This window comes from Amblyomma maculatum, unplaced genomic scaffold (assembly GCF_055883805.1).
Source record: "Amblyomma maculatum isolate TAMU_Amacu unplaced genomic scaffold, ASM5588380v1 scaffold_13, whole genome shotgun sequence".
In the NCBI taxonomy this organism is placed as follows: Eukaryota; Metazoa; Arthropoda; class Arachnida; order Ixodida; family Ixodidae; genus Amblyomma; species Amblyomma maculatum.
This window is the reverse complement of record NW_028146738.1, coordinates 38292047-38305414: the sequence shown is the minus strand read 5'-3', so window position 1 is coordinate 38305414 and position 13368 is coordinate 38292047. Positions and strand designations below refer to the sequence as shown.

Genomic DNA, 13368 nt, shown 5'->3' with positions numbered 1-13368 from the left:
GAAACCCGAGGCGCACTATTAGACACAGCGATTCCTTAGTACCTTGTTAGAGAGAAGCCGTCTGCAAAATTTCATGTGGTAGGCGCTATTTGGGCAAACTGGAAGATGCTTGAATGCCTGGCTACTAGAGCACACTAATAAATTCAGCAATCGTCATAGGCGGGTAGCTAGCAGCCCATTCAAAAACGCATTACCGTGAAGCACGGTGCTAACCTCTCTTCGACCAAGTATGCATGCAGATATACTTTTTAAACAGCTTCTCCAGGAACACCAGCCGGGTGTTCTTATCGGGCAGCGTCATGTACACTCGTTTTATGAAGCGCCTCGACGCTGAATCGTCTAGCTTCTAAGACCGGTTCTTGGCCCTATCACAAGCACTGGCTCTTCACTGCCCGTGTGAAGTGAATCAAATTTTACAAATAACTCTGCCTTGACCCAACGTGTTGCCTTGTGCTCATTGTTTTTTCTCTCGCTCAGCATAGAACCAACTTCACAAATGAGGATGATGCTTGGCTGAAGCTCCCGTGCCACAGCAAACAGAGCTCGCAACAGCTTCTCACCCTCTCCAACGTATTTTGATGTCAGCGATTCAGCACTGATGTTCAAAAATGTTGAGATGAACTCGCGGGTGACTTCCTTAGCGAGCATGGCCTTGCCATTGCCAGGTTGACCAAAACGCTGCAGGTCCTTGGGCAGTGCTCGCAGGCCAGTGAATACCTCTGGCCTCTCTGTGGGCAGGATGCCGATCTCGCTGAGAGTCTTTTTGGCAACCTCCTTACCAGTTATGTCACTGAAGAGCACCGTGGGTTCTCCGTACACGATCTCGTCCAGGATAATGTGTGCCAGCCTTGAGTCAGCCCCCTTGAGTGTGGACAGCCTGCTGTTTGGAATGTGGCTGCCCCTGTATGAGCCGTCGCATGCACTGGATCGCGCCAGTAGCATTGGCTGTGTTTGCTGCTGACCCTTGGGCAGCTGCCGAGAACTTGGCTGCAGCGCCAGCAAGCGCCGCCTGGCTGCCGTTGGTGTTGGCGTTGGAACAGCATCGTTACCCATCGCCTACCCGCGATGGGTATTTGGTCGTTGTCCGAGGACCGATCGGTGCGTTGCTAGGCTGGGGCTGAGCTCTCCCAGAAACGCCGTGTGTAGTCATGGTTCCTCGCAAACATGCAGGCATCTGGCTTTTAATAGTCACTCCAGAGAGCGTTTGTGGTGTTCGCATAGGCGACTTGCAGCACCTGGTCCTCTCATGCAGCTGCCAATTCTTGGCTACACCTCCATTTTGCCAACTTCATCCAAGACGGGCTGTCCCAGTTGGTGGAAGCAGCCTCATGGCCTTGGCAGTCTTCTGCCACACTCGACACCTCTGGCCGGAAGAGGGCAAAGACGCATCCGCGTACCAGTGCAGGTCGTTGCCAAGGTGCTCAATATTCACCATGCTCTCTAAGTGTAGCCTGTCACTGGCCATCTTCAGATAAATCCTCATCTTTACTGTGAGTTTATATACAGGCTCTAAGGTGGGGCATTTTCCTTTAGAGAAGTTATTGTCATTCTGCAGTTCTTCAGTGCTCTTGCGGTAGAGCGCAATGGTCAGCTCTGTATTTGTCATCCTCCTCGTCGTACTTGATTGCTTTGGAGATGAAGCCGAAGGCCTTTTTGTATTGCCGCTTCTGGCGAATGAGCAGGTTGTCATCTCGCTCCCCACTGGTATCCGCAAATATCTCGGTATCGTCCAGCGCCGTCAGATGGCTCGCGAGCTCGACGCCACCGCAGCCGCCGCGCAAAATGAACGCGGACACCACCTGCACTCACTGCACACCAATCGCAGGAGCCACAACACCACAAGCACCAGGTAGAAGACCAAACCCACGCTCCTCAGGGCGCGCCGGCGACCGGCGCGCGCTGCAGCATCCGGTGTGCTGAAGTTGTAGTCAACGGCGTCGCTCGCGACGGGCTTCTGCGATACGGTGAGGATAGCCGCCACCTGTGCGTCGCCATAGCAAACCACTCGTAAGCTTCTGTGACTCTCTCTTGCGCTAATCTGCTCGCAACCTTATATAAATGAACCGCAATAAACATTTGTTGATAGTGGTTCCCCTTGTACTGCTCTACCTCGTCTTCTCGTCTTTTATTACGGTAAGCATTACGTGTGACAATGAACCACCGTACCACACACATGTTACCTTCTAAATTCCTAATAACATGAACGTATTTTATTAGCTGAATGGGTGTATAACCTACGCAGAAACTTAACATATTAACTCCATTGAATCAATGGCGAAATAGGTTTTTCCGGGAACCACCTCGCCTGCTCACGGGTTATACGTATGTGTTAATGCGAGCATTCTCGCTTCGTTGTTTGTTTATAGAGTTTAGCATCCTAAATAGCTCCGAAAATGTTTCTCGCCTGTAGTTTCTGGTTTTGGGTGGCGCGGCCGACAGATCTGCCACGTGTAGTAAACGGCTTCTTGGTCGGTATGAATTTCAAGTGTGCAAGGATGCTGCCATCACTGCACGGTTGAAAGGCCACGAGTTCACTGCGGTGCTTTACCAGTCGTATGAAAGAATCCCGGGCAGCCAGAAGGCGAACAATAAAAGATTTCTTGACAAGATTTGTGGTCGTGACGAGCGACGTTTTTCGTGTGGCTACAGGTGAGCATTATCGAAACGTGCATACGAAGTTCTAGGTGTCGGTCCCGTTGGATTACGTCTCGCGTGTTTCTATTGAGAATGTTACTAGAGCCGCAATCTTTCACATGGTGCATACAATTGGTCGCACGAATGGTACAATAAAAACTGCCGAGTTATGCGAGGAGTATTGTCTGCAGTTCATAAATAGAATATCGCTTACGCGGAAACTCTCACAGCTCTCTGGAGCCTATACCCGTATCTACTTAAACCAAGAAATTAGCTTAGATGTTGTCGTAGCATAAATATCCGAAAACAACATCTTGTATGTGCTTCCTAACACAGTAACGCTAAAACCTCCTTCTCCAAAAAAAGAAAAAAATCCGGCGTTTGCTTTCTCAGTGTCATCGTCAGCGCTGTGAGATATAATTCACGGGAAGGGCTAAGGCAGCGGGCATAGACGGCAATTGAGAAGCCTAATGTTGAATTCCAATGGCAGATCGCGAGCGCTCGGCCGGAGCACCAACGGAGCGCCTCGCTCGTGCTCAGATCTCTTCCTCCATATTTACCATTGGAACGCATTTGCTCCCGCGGGAGCACGTAATGCAAGAAAAGCTCTTGAGGCAGCGCTAGACGCGACCGGATCCTCATCATCAACCGGAGGATCCCACTATCCCATTCGTGTTTATTAGGGCGAAAACCTTTAATGGCTTATACTGTTGTGGACAGTGTGTCCCGCTTTTGTGGCGGTGGTCGCGAGGCGTTCCTTGGCGCGCTTGCAAGTGTGGGATTGCAGATGACAGGAACGCTAGACAAGATTCTGTTGAAGTGCAATGGCAGATCCTGAGCAGGTTTTTCTGCTTTGGCCAGAGCAATTCTATGCCAACGGCAGAACGGGAGCGCGAGTTGTCTGTTCAAATGGCAGATCGGGATCTCCCGTCGATCCCGGATCGCTCCGTGGAGCGACGATATTTGCTCAGTCGAAATCGGCAGGTTTGGCCGGCAGCCAGCCTGACGTTGTACCCGCTTCCATTTCACCTCATGACCGGCTGCGGCAGCTCCGCTTCACATCGTCGCGGTGCGTCGCAAAGCAATGGACGACGCGAACGCTGCGTCTCGCCGTGCGGCGCTAATTTTGCTCTATAGAAGTGTCAGTTCCGAGACAGACGATGCAAGTTCGGAGTCAAGCAGTGACGACTCATCCGAAACAGATAGTGAGTGTGAAGCTGCGGTGTATAGGAGGACATTCGACGCGATGTTTCGCCTTCCCGTCAAGAGGCTTAAGGTGGCAGGCTTCGTCGAAGACGTCGTTCGGCAGTGCTACTCGGACAACGAGGTAACTTACGGCTCCAGTTGTGCTCGTATGCCGGAAACAGCGCATTTTTTCTGAAAATCCCATTTTCTCCAGTTTCGCAGCGCCGATGAAACTTGCTGCAGAACGTGGGATGCAGGTGGCGAAGACAGGAAGGAAATTACGAGGGACTTTAACGACTAAAGTAGCGAAAGGCGAAAGCCTGAGGTCTCATCTTGTCTAGCGTTCCTGCCATCCGCAATACAACACCTGAACGCGCGCCAAGGAACGCCACGCGACAGGAGCGACGGCGTACCTCATGCATGCAAACGCGCACTACTGCGCCTTTCCTCCGTAATTAGCGCCTCACGGCGAGACGCAGCGTCCATGCGTCCATCGCTTTGCGAAGCACCGCGATGATGTGAAGCAAAGCTGCCACAGCCGGTCGTGACATGAAACGTAAGCGCGTACAACGTCACGCTGGCTTCCGGCCAAACCTGCCGATTTCGGCAGAGCAAATATCGTCGCTCCATGGAGCGATCCGGGATCGACGCGAGATCCCGCTCTGCCATTGGAATATAATTGCTCTGACCAGAGCAGAAAAACCTGCTCTGGATCTGCCATTGGAATTCAACATAAGTGCGTCCGTGTGCTGTGCGATGTCTGGGCACGTTACAGGCCCCCAGGTGGTCGAAATCACTCCGGAGACCTCCACTACGGCACCCCTTTCTCTCTTTCAGTTTTCACTCCCACCTTCTTCCCTTTCCTTGTGTTACAGATACTGCACCTTTCCTTTCCTGTGAACCGTATTAAAAAAACACTGTTACTGCGTCTATACCTTGATATTTCCTTTCTAGGCTCCGTTCTGGTTCCTGATGTCCAACTGCATGCTTCATATGAAGTAGTGATGGAACACCATCTTTTGTCTTAACGCACTATTTAAACGCTCCTCTGTCCAGAAAATGTGCCGTTTTCGATGCTGAAAGCGAAATATTGTAACCATAATGAGTTCATGGGTGCAGGTTACGTGATGGACACTGACTAGGTCGGCGATATGTGTGCCTCGCCACGAGGTCCCATAACATGACAGGAGCAACCAAGTCGACTGCTCCTTTGAGATGAAAATTGAACCTACCAGTACCTTTGGAGACCGAGTCAGACACCTTCACGCCAATAAAAATATCTAGGCTTGTTTTGCACGTACGAACGTGATAACCTTAAAATTAGGCTAAACTGTACGTAGACGACACCCACTACTGCTGCCGTGTGATACACTTAAATACGGATCTTAAGTGTGCCACAGGTGTTTTGTTTGGTAGTCCTATCCACAGTCTAAAGGCTGCCTCTTTAAATGGCTCGCATTTGTGAATGAAACTTCAAGAACAGTTCGTACTGGTCAACCGAGTGCCACACTTCCTGAGTGCTTCACACAAGTGCTCCGCAATAAAACGTTTGTCTTTCTCTCGCCTAACTAGTGTAACACACTGTCAGTGCGGCTCTATCTCGTGTAAGGCGATGGGTACACTTTGTGCCAACAATACTATCCCTTACTGCTCAGATGGCGTCCTTACTATTACTACTTAGATTCCGTCGCACCCGAGTCCACGATTCTGGGACACCTTTTGTTAGTAAGGCAACTGTGGGATACTGTAAGACATATTTTGCGAGCATATTCATACAACAAATGTATAAGTTTGAGGTGCGCACCAAAACTTTAATTCTAAAGTTTGCTCTGCCCTGACAATGGGTTATTTGGACTGGTAACTATAAGTAATCTCAAACGTTTCTTGACATGCCGAGGGTTGACCTGCGGTGATACCGATAGTTGTCGTGATGTTATGAAATACATGGAAAAAAAGTATGCAATAAAAAATTCACTGTCAAAAATTGTAAAAAATTCCTGGACAAAATATATTTGCATCTTCATAAATACCTCAGCATTGGAGCTACATTTAGTTAAACGTGGAAGCTTTACGCATTTTTGTTTTCTTCTGCTGAGTTTTCTACTCAAGCATTAGACAGAACGCAGCAGCCAAGGGAAGCTTATGCATATTAGCATGAAGTACCTCGAAGGACTGTTAAGAACTCCCATTATACAATGTCTATAAATAATAAGACTTTAGCAATGCGCTTTGGTTACCTCAGGGTAGCCATATTAAGAGCATGAGGACATGCTAGAAACTACATCTTCTTTGTTGTCCAATTGAAAACTGTGCCTGCGCAATGCGGTCGACGCCCACCACTGCGGTGGGCCTGGATGTGACATTAGGGACTATTACGGGGCTGGTCACCACCTGTGATGTGGTGAACGACGGCGGTCGTGAATGCGTCCGACGTGTGGTGGTCGGCCTGGGCCTCCGAGTGATGTGTACACCGAGAGGATACGTCGTAGTTCGTGAAAGGCTGCTCCAGCGATGCTGGCGTCTCCGGGGTCGTGAAGCCGCTCTCGGCGGAGACGCCGACCACAGGAGGGGCGGGGCGCTGGTTGTGGTTGTTGCGGGCCTTTTGTTCGCCACCGTCGCAGATATCGCTGTAGTGGTTGGGACTAGCAGCGTGAGAGAATGTGACACAAGTGTTTGATTGCGAGCCAGGGCGATTGTTTCTTCGACAATCGAGACTTAAAGATGTTTAGTGTCTTAGCTATAGACTTTGTAGCTATTGATTCACGCTTATATTGTTAATAGTATTGTGAATTGATCTGTCGCAAAAACAAAAAAATTAAATTCACACTTGGAGAGTCTTGCGAATGCATGGTATAAAGGCGAACTTTAGTTTGGCTGCACCATCGATATTTTGATACATACCACTGCTTCCGGACTGCAAAGGCAACATATTAACGGAAGCTATAGACTGCTAAAAGGCATTGTGACATATCATCTCTGTTTTAATGTTATGTGACGTAGGAGGTATTTGATTATGGTATAGTCGTTGCATTGCGATGATGCTTAGAGGCTTAGTTCGAAACCCAATTTGCGCAAAGGCAGCTGTGCAATATGCGCATCATTTTTTTACAAGTTTCCTTCGCTTTCCAGTTAATTTCATTCATCAAGCCGTAAGCTTGAGGATTCCTTCCCAGCAGGTCTTTAGCTGTCATGAAGTAATTTTTGACCTGTTTCCTGCATGTCTATAGGTATGCGCACAATCGGCGATATTTGCAAGGCACCCTAATGGCACAAACGAAAATGGGAGAGACCGAGTTGTTGTCTGTTTTTTCAATAACGTAATGAAAGTATGTGATGAATTTCATCCCATTTCGGGGGTACAAGATGAGAGGAGAAAACGGATCACCGGTCATTTGTGCTCTTTAGTACAAACCGAGCAGAAATGTGTGTACGGCAATAGCTGGTTCGCAATTGAGGTGAATGAGACGAAATTGCGCGTGACCACAGGGGGCGGTCTGCACATGCTTGCGTTGCAAACGGCGCGTCACTGAGATGTGCACTACGCGGTGGAATGGCGGCTCTACAATCAGTCGAAAAACTTCTTTTCTGGAAGAAGACGACATTTTGCGGCCCGATAGTCAAAGTAAATTGAAAAGGAAGGTGGCTGTATAGAAGCAAAAAATCATGTTTGCGTTGCACGGCCACCCTTTAGCGTAGAGCGAAAAGCGTAGATAGATTTCGTTTTTTACTTACTCTTATATCAACGTCCTCGCGATGTCAACAATAAAACAAGAAGTACAGTCAACGTTTGGTATATGTTAAAATGAAAATTAAATACCAATCTCGTTACCTTATCTTAGGAGAAAAGGAACGGTGCGCTGGAGAGGAGAGGAATGCAGGGAAGGCACCAAACCGATGTTCAGTGCACACGCCCACAAACACGAAGTAGCATTAAAATCACGCAAAACCTTATAAAGCCGATACCAGGGATAAGGCCAGGCTTCAGGCACAAGGGCTATAAAGTGCTCAGTCATATTCAACCTCTTCAAGCAGAATAAAAGAGCAATAAACAAGGGTAGAGAGAGAGGGGGAGGGAGGGGGGTACGAGCCAACGTTTCGACAAGTGGACGAAGACAAGTCCACTTGTCGAAACGTTGGCTCGACCTGAAAACTACGGCTTCCCCCTCCCCCTCCCCCCCGCTACCTTGGTGCCGTTGCTGAGTAAACAAAACTATTTGTATGGAACTCCTGATTTCTTTCACCAAATACAGTTTGTCTCATTATTTCTCACGAAAGAGATCCTTTCGTGAGAACTTTCCTCGTTGGCATCCATCCCCTACTGGTTGCGCTGTACAGGTCGCATTGCAAGAGACGGGTAACACCACATGAGCAATGTAGAGCGCGTGCCCATTTAGTACTCACCCTCCCAGGACAACAAACCCGCGGTAAGAGCAGGTTCTGGAAGCAGATAGACTGCCGGAAGCGGCTAAAGTCAAGAAGCAGATAGATGCAACGCGTGATGTCGCCGCAGGTGCCCGGAAGACCCTGAGGAGTACGGCAGCGGTTAAGGTCATAGAGCTGAGAGAGCATCTGGAAGAAGGAAAGACCTAGGGAGAAAAACAACGCTGGTTATTAGTAATCATTTACCATATCAATCAATCAATCAATCAATCAATCAATCAATCAATCAATCAATCAATCAATCAATCAATCAATCAATCAATCAATCAATCAATCAATCAGGCTGTCCTAGTCTTGCACAAAAGGTAAAATATAGAGAAAAAATTGTCATTGCGAATTTGGTTTCTGACACCACTTCTGCAATTTTCTATATCTATAACTCGTCGACTTCGGACACTTCATTTGCTTCCGGAAACAAATTACTAATTAATGCTATGCACCATTCATGACTCCAGAGTCCAACATGTGCTCCCTCAATCGGGAATTGGGGGGCTGTGTGTAGTGTGCTATAACCAATGCGTTCAGGATACTCCTGACCTTAGTCTTGAGTTCCCGTTTCTGTAGAACGGCCCGCCACGGCGGTACAGTGGTTAGGTCGCTAGCGTGCTGTGCCAAAGGATGCGGGATCGAATCCCGGCGGCAGTGGCCACAATTCCATGGAGACGATACTAGCACCTATAACTAGCTGCCAACAGTGAAACAGGGACCGGCTACTTGTGTTGCATGTTTTGATACTTTTCAGGGATTCATTTAACTACACTAGGTTCCCGTTAATGCGAAAGCTCCAGTTGCATAAAATTTTAACAAAGAATTTCGGGGGACACTTAAACTAAACTGTTTAGGATTTGATGCGACAGCGTTTCACACACGGATGATGTTTTTCAATTCTTATTTATTTCTAAATTTTTAGTTTTTAATATTTATTTTCTTTTAAAGCCAGCCGGGCGATGGCGTCACCGGTAAGCTCGGAATCCGCTTCTTGAAAGTGTCTTAGTGCATGTTCAGCTGAAAGCGCTGTGTGCTTTTGACGTATCTCCCGGTGGCACCACCATTAAGGGTATGGTGCATTAGCGTTTCACACGTACGGACTGTTTTCTTCTTCACATTTTGTATCTTACATTGTTTTTTAATTTTTATACTCCTACTTAGCATCCGCAAACATTGGCTTTCCATGATGGGTATATTGACACATAATAATAATAATAGTAATATTGTTAAGGTTTATTTACAGAGTGGTTCTGCACCTTAGCCTGATGTGCTAACCAACAGATGGTGAGCTTCCTCTTATTCCACTTCGATTCCTGAGAGCCTCTTTTTGCACTTCCTTGTTCTCTTCTGTTCGCATGCCTGACATTTCCCTCTTCGCAGACGAAGCCCCTGGGCTGTCAGTCAGAGTCCCGAGCGAGAGTGGCAGCGCTTCATTCTTGCGACATGAACTACCTGTGTTTTCCGAGAGGGCTGACCTTGGGAACATTGGCGAGACAAGACGTATTACAACTCATTTATGCGTTTGAGCACAATAAATGAGCCTGTGTAGTGCGACAACAGCTTCTGGGACAAACCACGCTTGCGGAGAGGTGTCCAGAGCCACACTAAGTCGCCGGGAAGGTAGGAGACATCCTGATGCCGACGATCGTAGCGCTCCTTAGAGCGGTCCTGCGAGGCCAGAGTGCGTAATCGGGCGACCCGACGAGCCTCTTCAGCGCGGCAGAGGGTGCTCGAAACAGAAGGCTCGGTGTCGAGAGAGAACGGCAAAATGGTGTCGAGAGAACGTCGAGGCGGACGGGAAAAATGGAGGAAAAGAGGAGGAAAAATGCGCTATAAGAAGTTGTCTCATGCTTCGAGGTGTTATAGGCGTGAGTAATGAAAGGCAGCACGTCATCCCAGTTCTTATGCCGCGAGTCAACATACATCGCAAGCATGTTCATCAGTGTCCGGTTTGTACGCTCAAAGAGGCCATTTGTCTGGGGATGGTACGGCGTAGAGGAACGCAACTGGCATGTGCAATAGCGCAGAAGCTGTTCCACAACATCTGCCGTAAACTGGCGGCCTCGGTCACTGATAATTACACGAGGAGGCCCATGAAGGAGGACGACAGCGTGAAGAAGAAAGAACGAGACGTCAGCGGCGGTGCGAAAGGGATGGCGGCAGTTTCACAGTAACGCGTGCGATGATCAACGCACACGATGACCCAGCGATTGCCTTTGGACGAGCGGGGAAACGGGCCTATGAGGTCAACACCCACTTGCTCATATGGTGTGGTCGGTGGTGTCATCGGATGTAAGTGGCCCGGCGGAGAAGTCGTGGGGAGCTTGAACCGCTGGCACTGCACGCAGGAGTTCACGTAACGCTGAGTCGTTCGACGCATATTTGGCCAGTAGAAACGTTCCTTAATGCGCGTAAGAGTCTTGGCAAACCCCAAGTGCCCAGCTGTAACGTCATCGTGCATAGAGTGTAGAACAGAGGATTAGAGGCTAGCCGGAACGACTAGCAGAAAGCGTGCACCGCCAGACGAGTAATTTTTTAGATACAGCAAACCATCGCGAATGCAGAAAGAGTTCGCAGATGCCGGATCACGAGCTTTTTCAAAAAGTGATGCCAAGTCTTGATCTTTTCGTTGTTCTTGCTGGAAAGTGGCAAGATCCGGAAATAGTACGGAAACGGAGGCAAGATAGTCGTCAAAGTTGTCATCGCAGAGGGTAGTTGCGAGAGGCAGCCGCGAGAGGCAGTCAGCGTCAGCGTGTTGGCGGCCACTTTTGTACGACACTGTAAAATTGAATTCCTGAAGGCGTAATGCCCAGCGGGCCAGCTGACCGCAGGGGTCGCGTAGATGCACCAGCCAGCAAAGCGAATGATGATCGGTGATGACTGTAAAGGAACGTCCATAAAGGTACGAGCGAAACCGCTGTACGCCAAAAACGACGGCAAGGCACTCTTGCTCCGTCACGGTATAGTTGCGTTCAGACTTGCTAAGGGTGCGACTTGCGTAAGCGACAATGTGTTGGTTTCCGTCATGCCGTTGTACGAGCACAGCACCCACGCCGATGCCACTTGCGTCAGTGTGGAGTTCAGTATGAGCTGTCGGACTGAAATGACGCAGTATGGGCCGCGAGGTAAGAAGAAACGTGAGCTGGCGAAACGCAGAATCACATTCAGGAGTCCATTTGAAAGGAATATCCTTTTGCAAGAGGCATGTGAGGGGGTAGGCTACGTCAGCAAACGTAGGGATGAAGCGTCGAAAGTAAGAGCAAAGTCCCAGGAAGCTCCTGAGTTCTTTCACAGACTTGGGCTCTTTGACGCAGCTGACAGCTTCAGTCTTCTGTGGGTCAGGCCTAACACCGTCTTTGTCAACCAAATGTCGAAGCACAACGATCTGGCGTTCACCGAAGCGGCACTTCTTAGAGTTCAGCACGAGACCAGCTTCCTCCATGCAGTTAAGGACCACAGCTAAACGGATGTTATGCTCGGCGAAGGTCCTCCCGAAAATCACTACGTAATCTAGGTAACACATGCAAATTTGCCACTTCAGTCCATGCAAAAGAGTGTCCATAAATCTTTCAAAGGTAGCCGGAGCGTTGCATAGGCCCATAGGCATCACGTTAAATTCATATAACCCATCGGGAGTCACGAATGCCGTCTTCTGCTTGTCTTTCAGATGCATCGGTATCTGCCAATATCCGGACCGTAAATCAACAGATGAAAAGTAGGAAGCTGAATGGAGGCAGTCAATGGCATCATCAACACGCGGGAGCGGTTAAACATCATTCTTGGTGACAGTATTGAGGCGGCGATAGTCGACACAAAATCGCCAGGTGCCATCTTTCTTTTTCACGAGAATCACAGGGGCGGCCCATGGACTAGATGATTCCTGAATTATCACGGACCTGTTCGTCAATTATCTTACGTTCTGATGGTGAAACACGGTATGGTGTCTGTCTAATCGGGTGTGCAGATCCAGTGTCGATCATGTGATAGGTGCGGGAAGGCGGAATCGGTGGTGGCTGATCTCGAGCAAAGTCGAATACGTCCGCATGTTTCATAAGAACCTCCATCAATATTCGGCGGTCGTTGGTGGGTAGCGATTCATTTATCATGGACTGAAAGTGGGAAACAGCATGATCGGGACGTCTAGTTGAACGAGCAACGCCGTTGCTGAACGCGGCGATGTGCATAGAAGGGCGTTCTTCAAAGTCGGCAAGTTTTAAACCACGCGGCTATAAGGCAGGTTCATTGGTGTGGTTGACAGTCCAAAGCGTGGCACGGCCCTCGTTCACTCGAACAACGCTTCGGGGCACCAACACACTCTTTTTGGCACCGGAAAGGGAAGCGGGTTCCACCAGAGCGTCGAAGGCATTGGGAACCGCGCCCGAAGACACAACTGGGACGAAGATGGCGGACATCGCCGGAACGACGGTATCCTCGAAGACAGAAAACATTTGGACACCCCGCGGCGATTCTTCTATGAGGGCCGATCGAAGGCTGGGGCTTATTGATATCTCGCCACTGTTGAAGTCGAGAGCTGCGCCACACTGCTGTAAAAAGTCAACTCCTAGAATAACGTCGTGCGTAGAGCGAGGGAGAACCGTAAATTCAGTTCTAAACTCGTGTCCAGCCATAGCTACATTTACATAACAAATACCAATCGGAACCAACGATTCTCCCCCTACACCTCGAAATATGACAGCTCTGTCCCAACCAGACATAATTTTGCGGCCGAGACGGTTCTTAAAATCTAAGCTCATCACGGAAACTGTAGCACCCGTATCCACTAAGGCCATAACACAAACACCATCCACTAACACTTCCAAGCGGTTCTTCAGCATAACGACCGGTAGAGGAATTGGCAATACTGATGACCTGGCGACCGCACCTCCATCGGCCGCACACGCTAGTTTCCCGGTGGCGGAGAAGAACGGCGAGGAGAAGGCGATTGTCGGGAGCGGCGGGCATGAGGAGTCAGGCTGCGATCAGAAACTGGTGAGTCGTTGCGTGGTGGTACGTAGCGGTAGGAGCCCGAAGTAGGGGGATAGGTCGGGTCACGGACTTCTGAACTCACGGTAGAACGACGATTTGACCATTGGCGCTGGTAGCGTGGTGCCGGGTTCCGGC

General features: G+C 49.2%; 1 pseudogene; it reads right to left on the bottom strand.

Moving 5' to 3' along the window:
- Positions 1–208: 208 nt before the first annotated feature.
- On the bottom strand, positions 209–9733 carry LOC146172603 (spastin-like; annotated as a pseudogene).
- Between the last annotated feature and the right edge of the window lie 3635 nt (positions 9734–13368).